Raw genomic sequence first — 21,012 nt, 5'->3', positions numbered from 1 at the left:
GGTCAAGTGTCCGACTTCAGCTCAGGTCATGAGCTCACAGTTTGTGGGTTCGAGCCCCGCATCAGGCTCTGTGCTGACAGCTCGGAGCCTGGAGCCTGCTTCGGATTCTGTGTCTCCCTCTCTCTCAGTCCTTCCTCCACTCACACTCTGTCTCTCTCTCTCTCTCTTTCAAAAATAAACAAACAAACAAAAAAAAACCAGAGAACTGCATCCAAAAGAATAAAATAACATTTAACCAAGGAGGTGAAGGATGTGTGTATTGAAGGCCACACATTAATGGGAGAAATGGAAGGAGACACACATAAAAGGAAAGATTCTATGCTTATGGATTAGAATAATCAATATTATGAGAATGTCCCTACTACCCAAAGCAAGCTACAGACTCAATGCAATTTCTATCAAAATTCCAGCGGAAATAGAACAAATAGTCCTAAACTTTGGATGGAACCACAAAAATCCACAAGTAGCCAAAGCAGTCTTGAGGAAGAAAAACAAAGCTGGAGGTTTCATGCTTCCTGATTTCAAACTATCTTACTAAGCTATAGTAGTTCAACAGTATAGTGTTGGCATGAAAACAGAAACACAGATCAGTAGCACAGAATAGAGAGCCCAGCAGTAAACACACACACATATATAATCAATTCATTTATGAGGAAGGAGCCAGGAATATATAATGGGGAGAAGGACAGTCTCTAGAAGGAAACATAAGCCTGAATCTCCTTGACGTAAGTCTTGGCAATGATTTTTCAAATCTGACACCAAAAATCAAAATCAACATAAGCAACAATAAATAAGTGGGGGCTACATCAAGCCAGAAAGCCTCTGCACACCAAAGGAAACTGATAAAATGAAAGACAACCCACTGAATGGGAGAAATACTTGTAAGCCATGTGTCTGATAAGGGGCTAATATCCAAAGCACATAAAGAACTCATGCAACTCAATAGCAAAGAAACCAACCAACCAATTTAAAAATGAGCAGAGGAGCCGAATAGACATTTTCCCACAAAAGACATACAGATGGCCAACAGGTTCATGAAAAGATGCTCAACGTTGATAATCATCAGGGAAATGCAAATTGAAACCGCAATGAGGTGCCCCCTCACACCCGTGAGCATGACGAGTCTCAAAAAGAGATGAAAACATAAGTGTTGGTGGGGCTGTGAAGAAAGGGGACCCCTGTGCACTGTTAGTGGGCATGTAAATCGGTGCCACCACTGGGGAAAACGGTATGGAGTTTCCTTAGAAAGCTATAAATAGAACAACCACATCATCCAACAATTCCACTTCTGGGTACTCATCCCAGGACACAGAGATGCTAACTTGAAAAGGTATATGCACCCCCATGTTCATTGCGACGTAATTTACAATAGCCACGATATGGAAACAAACTACATTTCCATGGACGGATGAATGGATTAAGCAATTGTGGTACGTACGTGATGTATGTGAATATTATTCAGCCGCACAAAGGACTGAAATCTTACCATTTGTGGCAATAGGGAAGGACCTCCAGAACATTATGCTGAGTGAAATAAGTCAGATAGAGAAAGACACTGTATGATCTCTCTAAAGCTCATAGATACAGAAAATAGATTGGTGGTGGCCAGAGGTGGGGGGTGGGTCGTGGAAGAAATAAGTGAACGGGGATTAAATATATATATTTTATATTTATATATCTTTACCCATATCTAATGAAATAATGAGCAGAATGTTGCTCAGATGCATCCACTGGGGGGAAAAACCCTAAGAGATGTGGAAAATTTGAGCACTGCCATAGACCACCTTGACTGAAGTGATATTTATTGAAGTCTACACCCCCAAAGACAGAATACACACTTTTACATTTTCATCAAGATGTACTATATACTGGATCATAATGAAAAATGTTGTTCTTAAACTTTATTCCCCCATATACCATGTGTCTTCTTCTCTAGATGCTTTTAAGATTTTCTCCTCATCACCAGTTGGCTTCTCATGTGCCACCGTGAAACTGTCTTTACGTTTATCCTGCTTGGGATTCGTTGGGATTCTCGGATCTGTGGGTTTACAGCGTACATCATATTTGGAACATTTTTGGCAATTGTTTCTTCAGATATTTTTCCTGCCCCACCCTCATATTCGTTATCTTTTGTTGCATAAACATATACCCCCAAACTAGTGGCTTAAAACAACAAGCATATTGCCTGGGGTGCCTGGGTGGCTCAGTCAGCTGAGCATCCGACTTTGGCTCAGGTCAAGATCTTGCAGGTTGTGAGTTCGATCCCTGTGTCAGACTCTGTGCTGACAGCTCAGAGCCTGGAGCCTGCCTCAGATTCTGTGTGTGTGTGTTGTGTGTGTGTGTGTGTCTCTCTCTGCCCCTCCCCCACTCACACTCTGTCTCTTTCTCCTTCAAAAATAAATAAACATTAAAAAAAACAACAAGCATATTATCTCACACAGTTTTTGTGGGTCAGGAATGTGGGAGCAGCTCATCTGGGTGCCTTTGGTTCAAGGTCCTTCATAAGAAGGTGCCAATCTACGTGTCGGCTGGGGCTGCAGTCACATGCTTCAGTTTTCCACCACGCAGACCCCTTCCTGGGGCTGCCCGAGTGCTTTCAAACATGGCAGCCAGCTCCCCCCAGAGTGCATGGTCCGAGAGAGAATAAGGCTGAAGCCACAAAGTCCTTTATGACCTGTCCTCAGAAGTCATACAACATCATTCCTGCAGTGTTTGCGTGGTAACTAGATTAGCCCTATTCAGGGTGGAGAGGGGCTGTCAAGGTCATGGATCCCAAAAGATGGGGACCATTGGGAGCCATCTCAGAGAATGGCTACCACACTACTAGCTTTCCTTCCTCAACCCCTGAGTCTCCAGTTATAGGTCCACTAGACCACCTGATCTTGTCCTGCAGGTCACTGGCACTGTTTAATCTCTTTTTTTCCTTTCTACTTCATTTTGGATAGTTTCTCTTGCTATGTCTTCAAGTTCCCCAATCTTTTCTTCTGCAGCATCTAATGAGTTGTTGATTCCATTCAGTGATATTTTATTTCAAACATTGTATTTTTCATCCCTACAAGTTTAATTTGGTCCAGTTGGCTGACGGTGTTGTTTAAGTCATCTGTATTACGCTTGATGGTCTGTCAACTTGTTCCAGCATTTAACGAGAGAAGTGTTGAAGTCTTCAACAATGTGTCCAACTCTTTTCTCAGTTCTGTCTGTTTTTACTCAGTGTATTTTGGACCTCTCTTTTACTCAGTGCGTGCACATTTAGGATTGTCACATCTTAGTTAATTGACCTTTTTAGCATTGTGAAATGTCCTTATTAAATATTTTTCCATTTTTCTACTCTAAACCTATTTGTGTGTTTATACCCAATACCGCATGGGGTCGGGGACTGATCTCTTAGCTAATCTGATGACAGCCAGGCAGAACTTGAGTATGACTTAATACTTTCCTCTGGGTCAAAATTGCCACTCATGTCCCATGTCCCATTTTTTTTCATGGCCCTTTCGTTCATGATCTTAAATCGATCTTCTCTGGTCACAGGGAGAATGACTTCCATTTTGCAGATGGGATACCGAGGCTCCAGGCAGAGGAATAGGGTACTCGAGCCCACTCCCATGGCCACCAGAGGGGGAAGCCCGGCCTTCTGGCTTGCGGCCAGCTCTCCTGTCCCACTGCAGCTGTGAAGGAGGCTCCAGCTTCCTACGGAGGGTTCCTCCCTCGTCAGGCAAACAAATGGACACTGATACAGGCCATTTTGCGTTCAAATTGGGTTGATCAGAAACTACTTACCCAACCACATCAGAAGGCATGCTGACATGGATTTCCCAGAAACTATAGGAGGGAGGTTTGCCCTAGAATTCGTTGGCAGCTTGTACCTATTGTTAAAGAAGAAAAAAAGTCTTGTAAATCTCTTCAACGCTAGGAGAATGAGCATCACTGAAAGAGGTTTGGGATTTTTTTTTTAAAGAAAACCCTCACAGCCTTCTGCCTGCTGTACAGCTGTAATGGGGCAAAAGGGGAAACTGAGCTCGCCTGAGCAAAGGATCGGATATCAAAGGCAGTGTGTCCCGCCTGAGTGTGGTGTTCGTTGGGCCCCATCTGGACTCCTGCCCCCACACCACAGTCTGGAGGTGGGTGGGTGGGTGGGGAGCATCTCCTTTCACAGACCACTCCACCTGCTCCCGTCTCCCCTCCTGCCCACCCACTTCTGGCTCAGATTAGCGCTGGAAGCCACCCACGTGTCTGTGAACTGTATACGTCGTCTGTCCAGATAAACCAGGAGGGTGTGGATGCTTCCAATGGGTTTCCCAGTCAAACTTCGGAGGGCGTTTTCACTCACAAGTAGCTCCTAACCAGCATGGTGAACCCCTGCCGGGGACCGTGGGGGCACAAAGGTGAGCCCGTCCCGGGTGAGTGGACGTTAAGCGGTGGAGACACACGTGAATGTGTGAACACCAGAGGCTCAGACACGAGAAGTGACTCCAGGACACCACGAACTGTTAAGTGACAGTGGGGACAACGGAGGCTATGGGGCCAGAGAAGGGATTCAGGCGCAGGTTGCTGGATGTGGACAAGGCCCCTACTGGGTGCTCTTGTAGGGCGCAGGTTTGTCCCAGGACGAGTTGACAGCTTGCACTTACTGTTACACAAAGAAAAGAGTGTTTTGGGGGCGCCTGGGTGGCTCAGTCGGTTAAGTGTCCAACTTTGGTTCAGGTCATGATCTCACGGTCCATGAGTTCGAACCCCACGTCGGGCTCTGTGCCGATGGCTCAGAGCCTGGAGCCCGCTTCGGATTCTGTGTCTCCCTCTTTCTCTGACCCTCCCCTGTTCATGCTCTGTCTCTCTCTGTCTCAAAAATAAATAAACATTAAAAAATATTTAAAAAGAGTGTTTTGTAAGTGTCTGACCACCTGTTGTGTGTGGGATGGCATGAGCCAGCTTCTTCCACACGCGTGGTTTCATCACTCGCCTGGAACCACCTCATCAGGATCTCATTACCTCATTTAAAAAAAAAATTTTTTTTTAATGTTTATTTATTTTTGAGACAGAGAGAGACAGAGCATGAACGGGGCAGGGGCAGAGAGAGAGGGAGACACAGAATCGGAAGCAGGCTCCAGGCTCTGGGCCATCAGCCCAGAGCCCGACGCGGGGCTTGAACTCACGGGCCGCGAGATCGTGACCTGAGCTGAAGTCAGACACTTAACCAACTGAGCCACCCAGGTGCCCCATCATTACCTCATTTTAAAGTGGGGGAAACTGAGGCTGGGGGGGGGCCTTCAGGCACAGTTTCCAAGACAAGCCTTTCAGGGGAGAGGGTCTGTGTCTCAAAGGCCAGGTAAGGGGGGGTGAGGCTGGGGGGCTTTGGGAGCAGGGTAGCCCCAGACCTGTCCGGGAGACAGCAGGGGCCCCAGCGTGAACTGACCAAAGGGTTTGGGCCGGCGAACGACTGGGTAAGGACGAGGTGGCGTTGGGGGCGGAGCCAGAAATCCCAGACGCCCTGGTGGTTTCTGACCCAGGTGGTCATGGCTGTGGCCTTGCTGAGCTCACCTTTGTCATGGCTCTGTGGGGCTGGGGCTCAGAGCTGTGGCCTTCCCGAGTGCCTATTTTATAGATGAAGGACCCGAAGCACAGCGGTGGGAGGAACTTTCTGGAAGTACGGGGGAGTGAATGGCCATGCAAGGAGACCACCAGGACTCTCGGCACGGTGGTCTCTACTCCCACACTTGGTGACAGTCTCCTGCCTTGTGCTCTGCAAAGGCTGTTGGGGTTGGGGGCTGTCCCCCGCCCTCCGCCCTCCCACATTCCCTTAGGGAGCCAGGAGAGACTTGCCTTGCAGTGAGGCCTCTGTCTCTAGCCGTGGGATGGAACAGCTCCACACGCGGTTGTCTGGAAATGCAGGTTCCGGAAGCCTGGATTTAGGCATTGAATGACAGCTCCTGCCGCCTGTGGGCACGGCCACATCTTTCTTTGGGATAGCTTTCTGGCTGTCCCTTCTCTGTCCTCCCTCTAACAGAATGTGCAGGCCACTTCTCTGAGTGCGAGGTACGGTCTGACTCCCTGACCTGGTAGGGGTAGGGGGAGCTAGAGATGATTTGGGGGGCCAGAGCCCTGGGCATTTGCAGGAGGCACCACCGGGCGGCCAAGGAAGATAATGAAGCTTAAGCAGACGCCCCACCCGCGTGGGTTCATCCAGGGCTCTCCATGGGCCTCTCTGTTCCAGCCTACAAATTGTTCTCACCCCTTTGTCTAATTTCTGGGCTGGGCGCCGGCCCCCACGACATCCTGCCCCAAGCCGACCTCAGGGAGCTTCTCACCCAGGGCCACAATGACCAGGATTCTAAACGATTGGTTTTGGGCTTCATTCGTCTCTGTAGCGTGGTGTCCTTGTTCTTAAACAGACCCTCCAGACCGCAGGCGCTGAGCCTCCTGCTTCCTCCACTGGGGCCGTGGGTGGAGGTCCGGGCACTGTCTTGTGGTCGCACTTCCCACAAGGAGATCCGCTGGAAGAGTGTGGCCCATCACCTGTCTTCTAACAAGAACAGAGCAGGTATACACTTCCCTGATCCCAGGGTTTGTGGGGATCTTGGGTCCCCATGGAGACCTCTGGTTAAAAAAGGAAGTGAGGGGGACAGAGAGGGGTGGGGGCAGGGTTCTGTGGGATCTGGGTCAGACCAGATGGCAGGAGCAGGTGAGCAGGTGAACAGGTGTGCAGGGCAGCCCTCCCGTCTCCTCTCCACCCCTTCCCTCCATCTCCAGGCCCCACCCTCACCGAGTGCAGGACAAGATGCCAGAGGAAGCTCGCTTTGTCTGGCCTTTCCAGCCCCAGGGAGAGCTGACCAGCCCCCACTGAGCGTAAGGATGTGCAGACTGCCCTATGAGGGCACATGCCCTGCTGTCTGGGTTACGAGGGTGCACCCTTGTGGGCATGTTCCCATGTGCCCACATGCATGTGTGCCCAAGTGTGACAAGGGAGGGTACATCGTGGTGGGAAAAGGCGTTACCACCAAGAGGCAGATAATGTCAACAGCAGGGAACTCTTCCTGTCAGCCCTTGGAATCTAGACTTTGTTCAATACAGCTCTTTGGTTTTGCTGGCTCTGAAGATGAGTTTTAGGATCCCTCTTGGTTTGGGATTTCTACGAATCCCAAGAAGTTACTCTGTAAGTGAAATAGAAGAAAAGCTATCTATCCACCTACATATCCACCCATGTACCATCCATGTATTCATTCATTTACCCACTCATCTGTCCATTTACCAATCCACCTGTCACCCATCTATCCACCCATCTGTATACTCATCCACTCATCTATCCATCCACCCATTATCCATCCATCGACCCATCCACACACCCACCCATCCATCCACTTACCCAACCGCCCATCCATAATGCATTTGTCCATCCGTGCTTCTGCCCATCATCCATTCATCATCCATTTATTGACTGACTAATCAATAGATAGATACATACATATACATCCAATCAATGTTCACTGAACCCCAAATACTGCTGGGACAAACTCTGGCTGCTGGGTACTGGAGAGGCAGGTGAATCAGACATTGTGTTTGCCCCAAGGAGTTCTCGGCCTCATTCTGCAGAAAGACCAGGGGAGAAACAACAGCAACATGAGGGGATCCATGCTCTAGTTGAGGCTGGTGCAGTGGGCACCTTAAGGAGCCCTTCGCTCATCCACAGGTAGACCAAGGAAGGCTTCAATGGAAGGAGGCCTCGGACCTGAGTCCTGGAGGAGAAGAAGAAGCTCACGTGGAGGGAGAAGGAGAAGGACATTCCAGGACAAGAGACACAGCGCTACCTCAGTCTCTTGGGACAGGTGCAGGAGTGTGGTAGCCGGTCAGCAAGGTAGCGTCCATGTCTCCTGGCTTTCATAGTATCCTAGTACCCTTTCCACAGTACCCATAGTATCCCCCTATGTGGAATCAGGGCTGGTCTGCGTGATGAGTAGAGTGTGGCGAACATGGCCGTTGTAAAGGGCACTGCAGCTTTCAGTCTGGTCTCATGCATTCCTCTGTCTGTGGGAAGCCAGCTGCCATGACATGAAGACATTCAAAAGGACCCGTGGAGAGGAACGGAGGCCTCTGACCAGCAGCCAGCACCAACTTACCAGCCTTGGAAGCCAATCCCCCTCCCTGGTCAGACTTCCAGAGGACTGGCCACCAAGCCGACCTCTGCCTGCCACTTCAGGAGAGACCCCCAGCCAACTCTACACAGCCACGCCCCTCCCACATTCCTGACCCACAGAAACTATGAGGATAACAAATGCTCGTAATTAATTTGACTCATCGCGTTCGGGACAGTTTGTTATTCAGCAATAGATAACTAGTACATGGGCATGGTGAGCACCCTGCTCAGCCCCCAGCACTGGCCCTTCCTTCTCTGTGCCGGCCACTGGGACAAAGAATGTGGCTCCCACGAATGTTTCTGACCAGGGCCAGGGCGCAGATGGAAGGAATTCCCAGAAGACACTCCTTCCTTATGCACTAATTCCACAGTATTTGTTGAGGGCCCACTCTCCTGGAGCTTACCTTCTGGTGGGGGTAGACAAACAACGAAGAGAAAAGGAAGTGAGTGCTATGAAGGAAAATGAGCAGGATGTGGGGGGTGAGGGAATGTCTAGGTGTGGGTGTGGGTGTGAGTTTAGTTGGGGAGGTGAAGGCAGGCGACGCTAATGAGGGGACATTGAGCAGAGAAGTAAAAGAAGTCTGAGAATAAGCCCTGTGAACATCTGGGGAAAGAGTGCTCTGGGCTGAGGCAACCACAGTGCGTGCAAAGGTCCTGAGGTTGGAGTTTACTTGGCACGTTAGAGGAATGGCTAAGGGGCTAGCGAGGCTAGAACAAAGTGAGGGAGATTCAGAGTTGGAGTTGATGAGGTGAGGGCGGTGGGCAGCAGTCCAGGTAGGGCCTCATAAACCACAGTGATGTGTCTGGAGAATGGAAGGTGCTTGTTTCAGGCTCGGGAGCGATTTCAACACTTCTCACACTCCCAACTCCTTGACATTGGCCCACAGAAGCTGCAGAATGAATGTTCTGGGACACGCATCAGCTCAGGGACGACAGCGAGGGCCCCAACCCGAGTCACGGCCAGTGGGAAGACACTCCATGTGCCTTATAGTCGTCCTTGGCATTGACTCCGGGCTACAGACAGGGAGATACCATTTCTCTCTCTTGTCCACCGTGTTGCTACGTCCCATTCCTTCCAGAGTGAAATTCAACTTTCTCGGCCTCAAGTTTGAGGCTTCATGAGTATGCCTCCAGCTCACGTTTCTAGCTTCACCTCCTACCTGAGCCCATCTTGCAGGCTGAACTTCCCCTCCCCTTTGAGACTCGTAGCTGCCCAACGTCTTTCTCCTCTTCTGAGGCTGAACACCTTCCACGTGATGCTTCCCAGCGCCCTCCAGCCCCAGGAGAGGCTCTGTTCCTTCCCAGGCTCCCCCGCTCCCCGACACGCTTAAGTTTCTTCCAGCCTGTATTGTTTCCAATGGGCTGTTTTGGTCATTCTCAACCTCGTCGCCCTGTAAGGAATGTGTACTTCTTTGGCTACTTTATTGAGGTATAATCCAAACACTGTGATGTTCATCCTTTTTAGTTCTGACATTTGCTGAGGTCTGACAAACATGGACAGTGTATCACTCTTACTGGACTATAGTCAGGATACAGAATATTTCTACCCCCCAACCCAGAAGTCCTGGTGCCCCTTTGTAGACAATCCCTTCCTTTACCCCAGCTCCTTGAAACCACCATCAGTCTGCTGGTCCTGCCATAACAGAACACCACAGGATGCATGGCTCAAGGAGCGGAAGTTTATTTTCTCACAGTTCTGGACTTTATTCCGAGTCCAAGGCCCAGGTATCAGCAGGGTTGATTTCTGGCAAGACCTCTTCCTGGCGTGTGGATGCTCACATTTTCATTGTGTGTTCACATGGCCTTTTCTCTGCATGCAGAGAGAGACAGAGAGAAAGAGAGAGAGATAGAGAGAGAGCTGTCTGGTGTCTATTCCTCTTTGTAGAGGACACAAATCTATCCGTTCAGGACTCCACCATTATGGGCCTCACTTAAACTTAATCACTCCCTAAAGGCCTTATCTCCAAATACAGCCACAGTGGGGGTTAGGGCTTCAACATATGAATTCTGGGAGGACACAATTCAGTTCATGTCGCCACTGATCTATTCTCTGGCCCTGTAATTTTGTCTTTTTCAGAACATCCTATAAATTGAATTATATAGTATATAGCCTTTTGAGTCTGACTTTTCCCCCTTAGCATAATATGTATCAATATTTCAATGTGTCTGTCACTACTCCATTGATTTTCATTGCTGAGTAGTATTCCAGTGTGTAATGTACCACAGCCTGTTTATCCATTGCTCTGTTGAAGGACATTTGGGTTGTTTCCAGTTTTGGGCAATTTTGAATAAAGCCACAAAACCCACAAACGCATATAGGTGTTTGTGTGACCATTATGTGTTCATTTTTCTTAGGTAAATACCTAGGAGTGGGATTTTGGGTTCTACGGTAAGTGTATAATTCGATAAGGAACTGCCAAACTGTTTTCTAAAATGGCTGCACCATTTTGCATCCCCATCACTGATGTATGAGAACTCCCATTCCCCTGCATCCTCAAATTCCTCTGCATCCAATTCCTCTGCATCCTCAAAGCACTGGATATTGTCAGGTTTTTTCAAAATAAATAATTCATTGTCTTGCCATTCTAAGAGATAAGAGGTATTTCAATAAGGTTTCACTATGCTTTCCTTGATGGCTGATAATATTGTTTTCATGTGTGTGTGTGTGTGTGTGTGTGTGTGTGTGTGTTTTGCCAGCCACTTATCTTCTTTGGTGCAGTGTTTGTTCAAATATTTGGCTTGCTTTTTTAGTGTGTAGTTTATTTTCTTATTATTGAGTTTTGAGAGTTCTTTCAATATTTTGGATGCATGTTCTCTATCAGGTATGTGGTTTGCAAATATTTTCTCCCAGTCTGTGGCTTGTCTTTTCATTTCTAAGAGTGTCTTTCAGTGAGCATAAGTTTTTAGTTTTTATAAAATCCAATTTGTCATTTTCTTCTTTTATAGATTTTCTTCTTGTATAAACCTTTTTGCTGATTATGCTTTTAGTGTCCTATCAAAGAAATCTTTGCCCAACCTGAGGCTACAAGATTTAGCTCCTCTGTTTTCTTACAGAATTTTAATAACTTTAGATTTTACATTTTGGTCTATGATTCATTTTGAGCTTCTTACATATATGCATTTATAATTTTCATCAATTTTGGAAAAATTCCAGCCATTATTTCTTCAAATATTTTTTACTGTCCTTCCTTTCCTTTCTGTCTAGGACTCCATCAACATGAATGTTAGACCTCTTGATATTGTCGTGCAGGTCATGAGTCACCGTTTATTTATTTATTTTTTTAGTATTTTTCCTTTCTGTATTTCAGTTTAGATGGCTTTAACATTTCTACGTCTTTGAGTTTAACCTACTGTCTGTGAAGTAAATTTTTCATTTCAGATGCTGTATTTGTCATTTCTAGAAGTTTCATTTGAGTGTGTGTGTGTATCTTCCATTTCTTTCTCATTATGTTCACATTTTCCTTTCATTTCTGGAACATATTTATAATGGCTGTTTTAAAGTTCATTGTAAGCTAATTCCACCATCTCTGTAGGTCTGGCTCTGTTTCTTTTAACTAATTTTTCTCCTGGTCTTGGGTCACATTTTGCTGCCTGTTGGCATGTCTAGCAATTTTCGATTGTATGCTAGGCATTACATATGCCACATTGTTCTGAGTTTGGATGAGGTTGTCCTCTTTCACAGTGGATTGAAATTTGTTTTGGCAGGCAGCAAAGTTATTTGTGGATCAGTTTGTTCCTTTTGAAGCTTGTTTTCTATCTCTGTTGGGGCAGTTCTAGAGTAGCCTATACTGCATGGCTAGTTTACATATATGACTAAGGCATGGTCATTCTGGGTTTCCACTGAATGCCCCAGGTATTCAACAAGGGCTTTCCATCCTAGCTGGTAGGAACTTGCATGGGTCTCAGGTGAGCTCTGGGACCTGGCTGAGTTTTGCCCAGCCTTGTGCAGTTTCCCCTCACATATGTGCAACTTAATCTTCAACCAAATACTCAAGAGGACCCTGTGAATGTTTCTGGAATTTGTTCTCTATAAATTCTTTCCTCTCCAGTACTCTGCCTCACAAAGTCTAGTTGTCCTGACCTCCCCCAAGCTCCTGTGTTTCTTCAACTCAGTGAGATCACTAAATACCCTTTCCCTGCATTCTGGGTCCCCAGAAAGATGCCAAGTTGGCCGTGGGGCTCAATGTTGTTTTCTCCTTCTCTAGAGAATAACAATCTTAAGTTGCTTGTTTTCCAATACCTGAAAAGATCTGTTTCATATATTTTGTTTAGTTTTCTGGTTTTTAATTTTTTTAATGTTTTCTTATTTTTGAGAGAGAGACAGACAAAGAGAGAGAGAGAGGGAGAGAGAGAGAGAGAGAGAGAGAGAGAGAGAGAGAAGCAGGGAGATAGGAAGACACAGAATCTGAAGTAGGTTCTAGGCTCTGAGCTGTCAGTACAGAGCCTGATGTGGGGCTCGAACTCACAAGCCACGAGATCACGACCTGAACCGAAGTTGGATGCATAACCAAGCCACCCAGGCACCCTACTGATTTTGTTTTTTAATGAAAGAGGGTAAGTCCCATACCAACGATGTCTTCATGGGTGGTGGTGGAAATTCCACTTTTAAGTTTCTTTACCTGAGAAATTGGGATGACAATACCTACCTCCTAGGCTTACATGCCGTAAGACACAGGCGTGTTGGACCCAATCCTCACGCCTTTTCAGTTCCTCTACTGCCTTTAAAAAAATCTCTTGGTTTGACACCTTATTCTTGTTGTGTCACTGCTCTGCCTTCAGACTTGGATGAGAAAACATTCCATGGGGAATGGGGTCCAGCATCCTGAGCATTTTCTCTTGAGATGAAACAACCTTTGTGGTGAATCTTGACCTAAAGGAAATGGGACATGGGATGGAGCCAGGCTGTTAAATCCTCCCACCTCTCTCCCTTTTGTGGGCTCTTTGACGGTGTGATGGTGCGGAAACCCCCCCGAGAGGAACTCCTCCCTGTCTCTGGAAAGCTTATTATAGAGCTTAGCTGGTGCAATGCTACATGGCCGTCCTCACTTCACGTTTTCCTTTCCCTCTCTCGCATGCTCCTGAACCTGGGCTTGCTCACACAAGGTGTGGGTGCCTCACACACCATGCAGCACCGGGCAAATAGCTGTGCTTTGGGACCGGGACTTACCAGATTTCACTGGTTGATCTGAAATGGGAAGGGAGTGGCTCTCCACACACACACACCATCCAAGGGAGTCAGAGTTCCAGATCTAAAACTCAAGGAGACGGCTTCTCCTTTAACTTCCGCTTTAAACAAGATGCAGAGGACATTACTGGATCTGAAGGACACAGTGAGGGCTCTTGTGAGGTTCCGGGACAGGTTAGAGAAGCCCTTTCCACTCTAAGTCCCAGACTGGTGGGGGGTGGGGTGTTGAGAAGGACCCCAACCATTTATTTTGCTGACAAGAAGCCTGAGGGCCGAGGTGGGTTCCAAGCCTCTGGGTTCCTAGCCCCAGCTGTTTCCCCTACACCATAGCTCCGTACTTAGAAATAAGAAATTCAATTTTTCAAATAGGTTTGTGATTGAAACACAAAATCCTAACACTCATGTTTCTGATCCTCGATTCTGCATTTCTTTCTGTGTGCCCAGCTCCCCGTGGCAGCCCTTAGGAGGGGGTCCTCCCCACGTCTACATGGGCAGGAGCAGCAGTGCCCCCTCAAGGTCACAAAGTCCCTCCCCACACCCTTTCCCCCCACTCCCCTGTCATCTTGCTCCCTTGTCCTAGACTTCACGTACATTTCTCACTCCCCAAACATTCATTAAACAAATATTTACCGAGCACCTACAAGGGTCTTGCTGGGTGCTGTGGCTGCAGCAGTGCGAATGTCGGCTTGGGACCCTGGTCTGCTTACACATCCCTCTTTGTCGCCAGGGTCTCGGGAGAGAGATTTGAGATGCTCAGCCCAGGATGGATCCTGCCTGGGTGGCACTGAGTCCTGATGGGGTCAAAACATTGAAATATGTTTGATTTACAGAGCAACTGAGCAGATAGCACATAGAGTTCCCATATGCACCCCCTTCACCCCTCCATGGTTTCCCCTCTTATTAGCATCTTGTGTTGGTGTGGTCCATTTGTTACAAAGAAGGAGCCGATGTTGATACACTATTATTAACCAGAGTCCGCAGTTTACATTAGGGTGGACACCTTGTGTTGCACATTCTGTGGGTTTTGAAAAATGTACAATGTAGGGGCGCCTGGGGGGCTCAGTCGGTTGAGTTTGAGCGTCCGACTTCGGCTCAGGTCGTGATCTCCCGGCTTGCGAGTTCGAGCCCCGCATCGGGCTCTGTGCTGACAGCTCAGAGCCCTGAGCCTGCTTCGGATTCTGTGCCTCCCTCTCTCTCCGCCCCTCCCCTGCTCATGCTCTCCACAGTTCTGCCTTTTCCAGGATGTCATGCGGCTGGATTGTACCGAATGCAGCCTTTTCGGATTGCCTCCTTTCTCTTAGCAAAATGCATTTAAGGTTCCCCCATGTCTCTTGGTGGCTTGCTAACTCATTTCTTTTTTTTTTTTTTCAACTTAAAAACATGAACAAATTTATTTCTTGACTGTCATACATTCACGGGGCTCAGAATTCTAAGGGCACTAAAATTCACCTCTTACTCCTAACCCCCGGCCGTCCGGTTTCCTTCTCTGGAGGGCACCGATGCGAACACTTTCTTGGATGCTAACACATCCTTCTGAAGACTCTTTTATACATATAGAAGCATTTTTCTTTTTTCCCGTCTTTCTTACCGTCTTAAAACACACACACCATAAAGGTTACCACCTTAACCATTTTTGAGCGTGCAGGTCAGTGGCCCTGAGCATGCTGACAATGACACGCAATTGTCACTGCCACATCCACATGGAGAACATTTACATCTTCCCAGACTGAAGCTCCTCCCCGGAAACGCCAGCCCCCCACCCGCCCCTCCCCCAGCCCCAGCCCCAGCCCACCCTCCTACTTTCTGCCCTTGTGATTTTGATGACTCTCCAGGGATAGGGGAATCCTTTTTGTGAGTCTCCAGGTGATTTGACTGGGGGGCTGGGTCGAGGTCCTGGAATCTCGGGGCGGTGGGTCCCCAGTATGGTGCCTTCCGAAGCACGTCCTTGAACCTGTAAATGTGGCACTGCATTCCCTTTCTTTCCCTTTACATTTTGATGCAGCCTGTCTTTTGTTTCCATATTTCCTGGACTCAGCCGCATTGCCCACCCCATTCACGGGCAAAACGCTGCATGTGTCTTATGAGCTTGGGCATCCCTGCCCTGCTTCCTGTAGGCCTTGGGGCCGTGTGTGCCTCAGTGTACCCACCTGCACAATGGGTGTCGGTCCATCAGGCCAACTTACTGCAGGCCCCCAGGGGGTTTTGGCTCCCTACCCGCTGTGCGTCGTGGGCACGCGGTCTCATCCCCACCGTGTTTTCTGTGGCTCCTGTGTGGGGTCCCGCGCGGGAGGTTTGTGCCCACGTGGGGCAGCGGGGCACAGGGGCCTGGGTCCACCTGTGGGGACTGTGTGAATCAAAGCAGCCGGCCGTGGCTGGAAAAACCTGGCGGGACGCTTAACGCGGCCTCTTGGCAGACCGATTGTGCAAACGCCTTTCCTCCCAGGGAAACACGTCCGCCCCTCAGAGAAGGTGCGAGAGCTTCCCGGACACCGAAGGGGTCCTGCTGGCTGAACTAATTCCCGAGGCTCCTGCGTTGGCCCGGTGCCTGGCGCACAGCCGCGCGCCCGCATGGGGTCCCCCAGACGCTGGGCTGCAGATAGTCCCCGGGGTCCCCCCCCGCCGCTCGGAAGTGCCCACGCCGGCCCGGCCTTGTCCGCTCGCCCGGGACAGACACCAGGGAGCTCGTCCTCTGGTACCTGAACGTCTTGTTGGCGAGGACATGCGGGTTCCCGTCTGCCTGCACCGGTCGGCTGCGTGTGGGGCTGGGGTTTTGGCACTTGGGCTCGCTGTACCCCTCCCTCTCTGGGTCATGGTTTAGCCTTTTGTCACCTCCACAGCCCCCCCCCTCCCTTCCAGGACTGGAAACACCACCTGCTGTTACGACTTCCAAGTGGGATCATTCAAAACCCAAAGTAGCCAGACATGGGCCTCGAGAGCAACGAGATAGGCCTTGATCCCCAGGAGCAAGGGTGGGGGGTATGACTGTTCTGAGACCACCCCAGGCAGCCCCCCCCCCCACGTCTCTTTACCACTACCTACCGCCCCTGCCGACCATGAGCTGGAGGTGACGCCTCCACCTGGCACCCATCGGCCCTCTTGTTTCTTCCCTGTCTCTTCCCGGCGTCCCACAGGCACAAGAGCAGGGTCTGGACCCCGTCACAGTTCTTCCCAGCCACCTCGTCCCCCTCGCCCTGTTTCCTTGTCTGTAAAGTGGGGTGTGCAAGCCTTTGGGACATGCCTGTCCTGCAGTGCTGTTCCGGGACAGAGGCTGTTCTCGCCTCCCGGCTAGTTTCTTACTGAATCAACAAGCAGTCGCCTCACCTGGGTACCAGGGCACAGCACTGAGTACCGCCTGGTCCCTGCCCCAGGGAGGTGGCTGTGGGAGGGGCGGGAGCCTGGAAGGTGTGTTCAGGGGCACCCTTCCCAGGTGACATCAAAGGGCCCTGGGTTTGGGGGTGGCAGCCAGGACGCCGAGGTGGCCACAGTCGTGGACGTGGATGCCAGACTCCTGGGCTCACATCCACGGCCTCCCCTTCCTGGCTGCAAGCCTCAGTTTCCCCAGCTACTCCCAGGGGGAGATGGCGGGGGGGGGGGGGGCGGGTCTTGTGCCGATGAAACGACTGAGTAGTTCTAGGAGGCACAGCTCAGCACCGGGCAGACGCTGCTCAGAGTTCGTGAGCACAAAGCCGTCCTCGAGAGGCCAGAATGCCGCAGGTGGATGGGGACTTTGTCGCTGCTGGGCCCGATTTCAGTGTTTCTGAAAAATGGAGCAGCCAAGGGCACTGACCCTGAGGAAGGTCAGGAAGGGGCTCGGAGTGGCCTGTCCAACAGGGGCCGGCCTGCCACCCGCCAGCCGCTATCTGTCTGGGCTCCGGGCCACCTTCCCGGGGGAGCGGGCAGGGAAACCGGAGCCCGGGGCGGGAGGCACGGGGCCGTTTCATCCACCTCGGGATGGCGGCGAGTTCCAGGTGAAGCTATTGTTCCTGCGCACGGGTGGGGATAATGCGTCCCGACAGCCCCGAGGATGGGCCCCCGCGGGCCCCCGGGTTACAGACCGGCCCAAGAGTGGCCCCCACGGCCTGGCCTCTTCACGTGCTTCCGGCCCCCGGGCTCGGACACACCTGGGAGCGGTGCGGCCCATTCACTAAGCGCTTTGGCCAAGGTCACCATCAGCCGGGGACAGAGTGCGCCTTGTCGAGGGCGCCAGCCCAGCCTTTGTGCCCTGCGGGCTGCCCCCGACCACAAGAATTCCCCCTGCTCACCCTCATTCACACAGGGAGGGTGCTCACTGCCGGGGTGGGGGGGTGGGGGGGCTGCTCTCCCTCCCCCTCCCTCCCTCCCAGGCCGCCTTTGGGCCGGAGGCTAAAGCCTTCGCCAAACAAGCCTCGCCCACCATTTTCCAAAACCTAATTGCCACGCTGTGTCTGTGATGGGCACGGACCCAGGGCCGGGCCTGCCAAGAATTTCCCCGTGTGAATACCTGCACAGGGCATCTCCTGTGGGAACCGGGAGTCACACAGGGCCTGGCGTTTGTCCCCAGCCTGTCTTGTGACATTAGGCGGATCAAAGCCCCATTGTAAAAAGTCATGTTCGCTCTGTTTGTCCGCCTGGAGCCCGCGTCCCGGGACGGCCCTTCCCTTGTCTCGGGTTCGGGGAGGGAGCTGACCATCGAGAGACGAGCCGTGGGCCCCCGCATTCCTTCTGGAAGGAGCCCCGCCGGGAGGGAGTGAAATTGTCTCTCCTGGGCCGGAGGCTGGGCGCGCCCTGAGAAAGCACGAGAAAGCGTGGGGGCAGCCCAGCTCCCCGTGTCTTCAGAGGAACAAGCTTCAACCTGGCTCTGCAAATCGCAGCTAAAAGGCAGAGAAAAACGTCACCGACGCTGAAATCACCGAGGCTTCAGAGCCAGCGATGAGGGAAGGGCCGCGGGAAGGGGCCGGGGGTGGCCTCTGCCCGGCACCCCGGGGGGGGGGCGGGGGGGGGGGAGTGGCGGGCGGGGAGGAGAGCAGGCTTGGACAGGCCTCAGCAGGGAGTGCTAGGAAGGCGCTCGGGGCTCCCAAGGGGCGGCCTCCCTCACTCCCAAGACCCGCCACTGGGTGTCGGGGTGGGGGGGACCCGCCGCTGAGTGTCCAGTGAGGGGGGCCGGTCAAACCATTCAAACACCTGCGTGGCAGCTTGTGAGCCAGAAGGGTCCTGCCACCTGCTGTGGGCGGCCCGGGGCACTTGTTGAGCGCCGGGACGGCTCGGTGACGTCTGTCTCCGCGAGGACGTGTGTGCCACCTACTGCCATCCCTGGTGTGTTAGTCAGTAACAAGGTCCCCTCCAAATCTCCGTGGCTCAGCCACGAAACTCGCTTTTCTTCTTGCGCGGAGCGCAGAGCGGAGGGGCGGCTGCTGTCCACAGGGCGAGCCCGAGATCCGGGGTGTTTTCGTGTCGCGCTTGTGCTGGGGGAGGTGTGCGCGCCTTTGGGCCGCTGTCCCCAGAAGTGACACATGGCTTTTACTCACTCCTCGCGTGTTCTTCGCCTCCCCCTCCTGGGTGCCCTGGTGTGTGTAGACCATCACATCTGCCCTGCTCAGTGAGACCCGCTCGTGTGTTTGAGACGCCAGGGATGTGACGTGGAGCAGGCCACCAAAGGGACTGGGCAGTGGTCACAGTTCGACCCAGCCTAACGCTCATGCTGGCACTTTTTTTGGGGGGGGGCACAGTGCCACCCTATCTAGATCCCCTTTTCCATCCAATTCTCTTATGTCACCCCAGGTGTCCCTTCTCTCACTGGGAAGATGCAGGGGCCATTCTGCCCCTGGGTGCTCCCCTCAGAAGCGCCGTGTCCTCTCGGCCAGGGCCCGGGGACTCGCCCAGCAGTGCTGTGTGAAGTCAATGAAGGCAAACCATAGGCTTCTGGAAGGAAATGTGAGGCTGCCCCTTAGCTAAGTGACTTCCCTTGTTCTCTAGAGAACAAGGCAAAGTCATGGAGCTTGATTGGGATTCTCTCTCCCTCTCTCTGACCCTCCCTTGCTTGTGTGCTCTCTCTCTCTCTCTCTCAAAATAACTAAACTTTATAAAAAGGAATGGCTGGGTCCAGAGGCTCAAATGCTATCATCAGACCTCAATCTCAGCTTCTCCATTTCTCATTTCTGCCTTCCTCAGAGAGTTCTAATCCTCGGATTGGCTCTGATTGATAAGAATGGGGTCACATGTCTACTTCTCAATCAACTAGTTTAGCCAGAGGGCGATCAAGAGACACTAACTAGCCATCCTGGGTCCGGGGACCATCCTTGCCTCTCTTGAGTCTCGTGGACCGGGAAGGGGCATTGGTGCACGAGACACAGTACATCGCGAGGCTTCTGTCTGTTAACAGTAGCACACATTCCAAGGTTTTCTGTGCTGGAAGTGTAAACATTCTGCAGAAGCCCAGGGGAAGGAGACGCTTCCTCCGCTCAGGGCATGGACGGTTAGGGAAGGCTTCCTGGGGGAGGTGTGTTTGCAGACAGTCAAAGGGGTGATAGCGAGGGCGTGGCAAGCAGCGGGAACAGAGGGAACAGCATGGGCCAAGAAAGGCCAAGGGCCAAAGAGCATGTCTCACTTGCGGGCTCCTGATCGCTCAGTGAGCCTAGACAGTAGGGTAGGGGACAAGACCCATGGCAGGCGGTGTTGTCTGGGGCCTGTCTGACCGTTCCTCAAGATTGGGGTGAGATGGGTGGGACCCATCCCAAGGAAGGAGGAGGCACTGCGGTGGGGGGCAGGTCTGGACCTCAGGGTCTAGAATGAGCAGAGAATGTGCCATGGGCATTTCTCACGTGTGGCACCCAGGACAGGGATGGGCATGGCTGCCCAAAGGGGCAGTTCAGGCAGAAATGGGGTCTTGGCAGGTGTGATAATTGCGATTTATGATATGAGATATCTATTTGGTCTTTGTCCTCTTTGCTGGCACAAAGCTCCTGAAACCCCTGGAATTTCCTGTGATGAGAACAGAAAGGTGTTTTGTTATGTTAATGGAGTGACTCTTGGAAAGTCCCTGAGGAGGGGGGCTGGCAGCCATGGGAGCCCACCCAGGGCTTGAGGGCTTTCAGACCCACCTCCAGAGAGGGGCTGGAGCTTGAATCCATTGCAAATGGCCAATGATTTAATCAATGAGGCCTGCGTAAGGAAGCTCGCAGGAAACCCAAAAGGACTGGGTTTGGAGAGCTTCTGGGCTGGTGGAGATTTGGGGAGAGTGACTACAGGGAGGGCACAGAAGCCCACGGTGCTTCCTCACGCCTACGCACCTCTTCCATCTGGCCGTCCCGATTCTTTCCTTTTACAATAAACCAGTGTCCTAGTAAGTAAAATGTTTCTCTGAGTTCTGTGATTAATGTAAAATTAGATCATTAGGTGGGGCCCTAATCTCATCTGACAGGTGTCCTTGCCTGTAAGAAGAAATCAGGACACAGACAGGAAGGAGGAGAGAGGCCTCAAGAGAAAGCAGCCCTGTGCACTTGTGGATCTTGGACTTCCGGTATCCAGGACCTGGGTGGGGGGAATTGGTCTTGGACTTCCGGTCTCCAGGACCTCGGGGAGGGTCTGGATCTTGGACTTCTGGTCTCCAGGACGTGGGGGAGGGGCTGGATCTTGGACTTCCGGTCTCCAGGACGTGGCAGGGGGATGAATCTTGGACTTCCGGGCTCCAGGACCTCGGGGAGGGTCTGGATCTTGGACTTCCGGT

General features: G+C 51.3%; 1 long non-coding RNA gene across 1 annotated transcript; it reads right to left on the bottom strand.

Annotated features, from left to right (window-relative positions):
• Positions 1 to 1,785: 1,785 nt before the first annotated feature.
• LOC132662126 (uncharacterized) lies at positions 1,786 to 2,612 on the bottom strand. Its single transcript, XR_009602527.1, has 2 exons — positions 2,438 to 2,612; positions 1,786 to 2,038 (listed from the first exon to the last, which is right to left on the bottom strand). It is a non-coding gene; the product is annotated as an uncharacterized LOC132662126 (long non-coding RNA).
• Between the last annotated feature and the right edge of the window lie 18,400 nt (positions 2,613 to 21,012).

This window comes from Panthera onca, chromosome D1, assembly GCF_046562875.1.
Source record: "Panthera onca isolate mPanOnc1 chromosome D1, mPanOnc1 haplotype 2, whole genome shotgun sequence".
Classification (NCBI taxonomy): domain Eukaryota; kingdom Metazoa; phylum Chordata; class Mammalia; order Carnivora; family Felidae; genus Panthera; species Panthera onca.
Note: the sequence above shows the minus strand (reverse complement) of the source record. Positions and strands in the feature narration are given on the sequence as shown.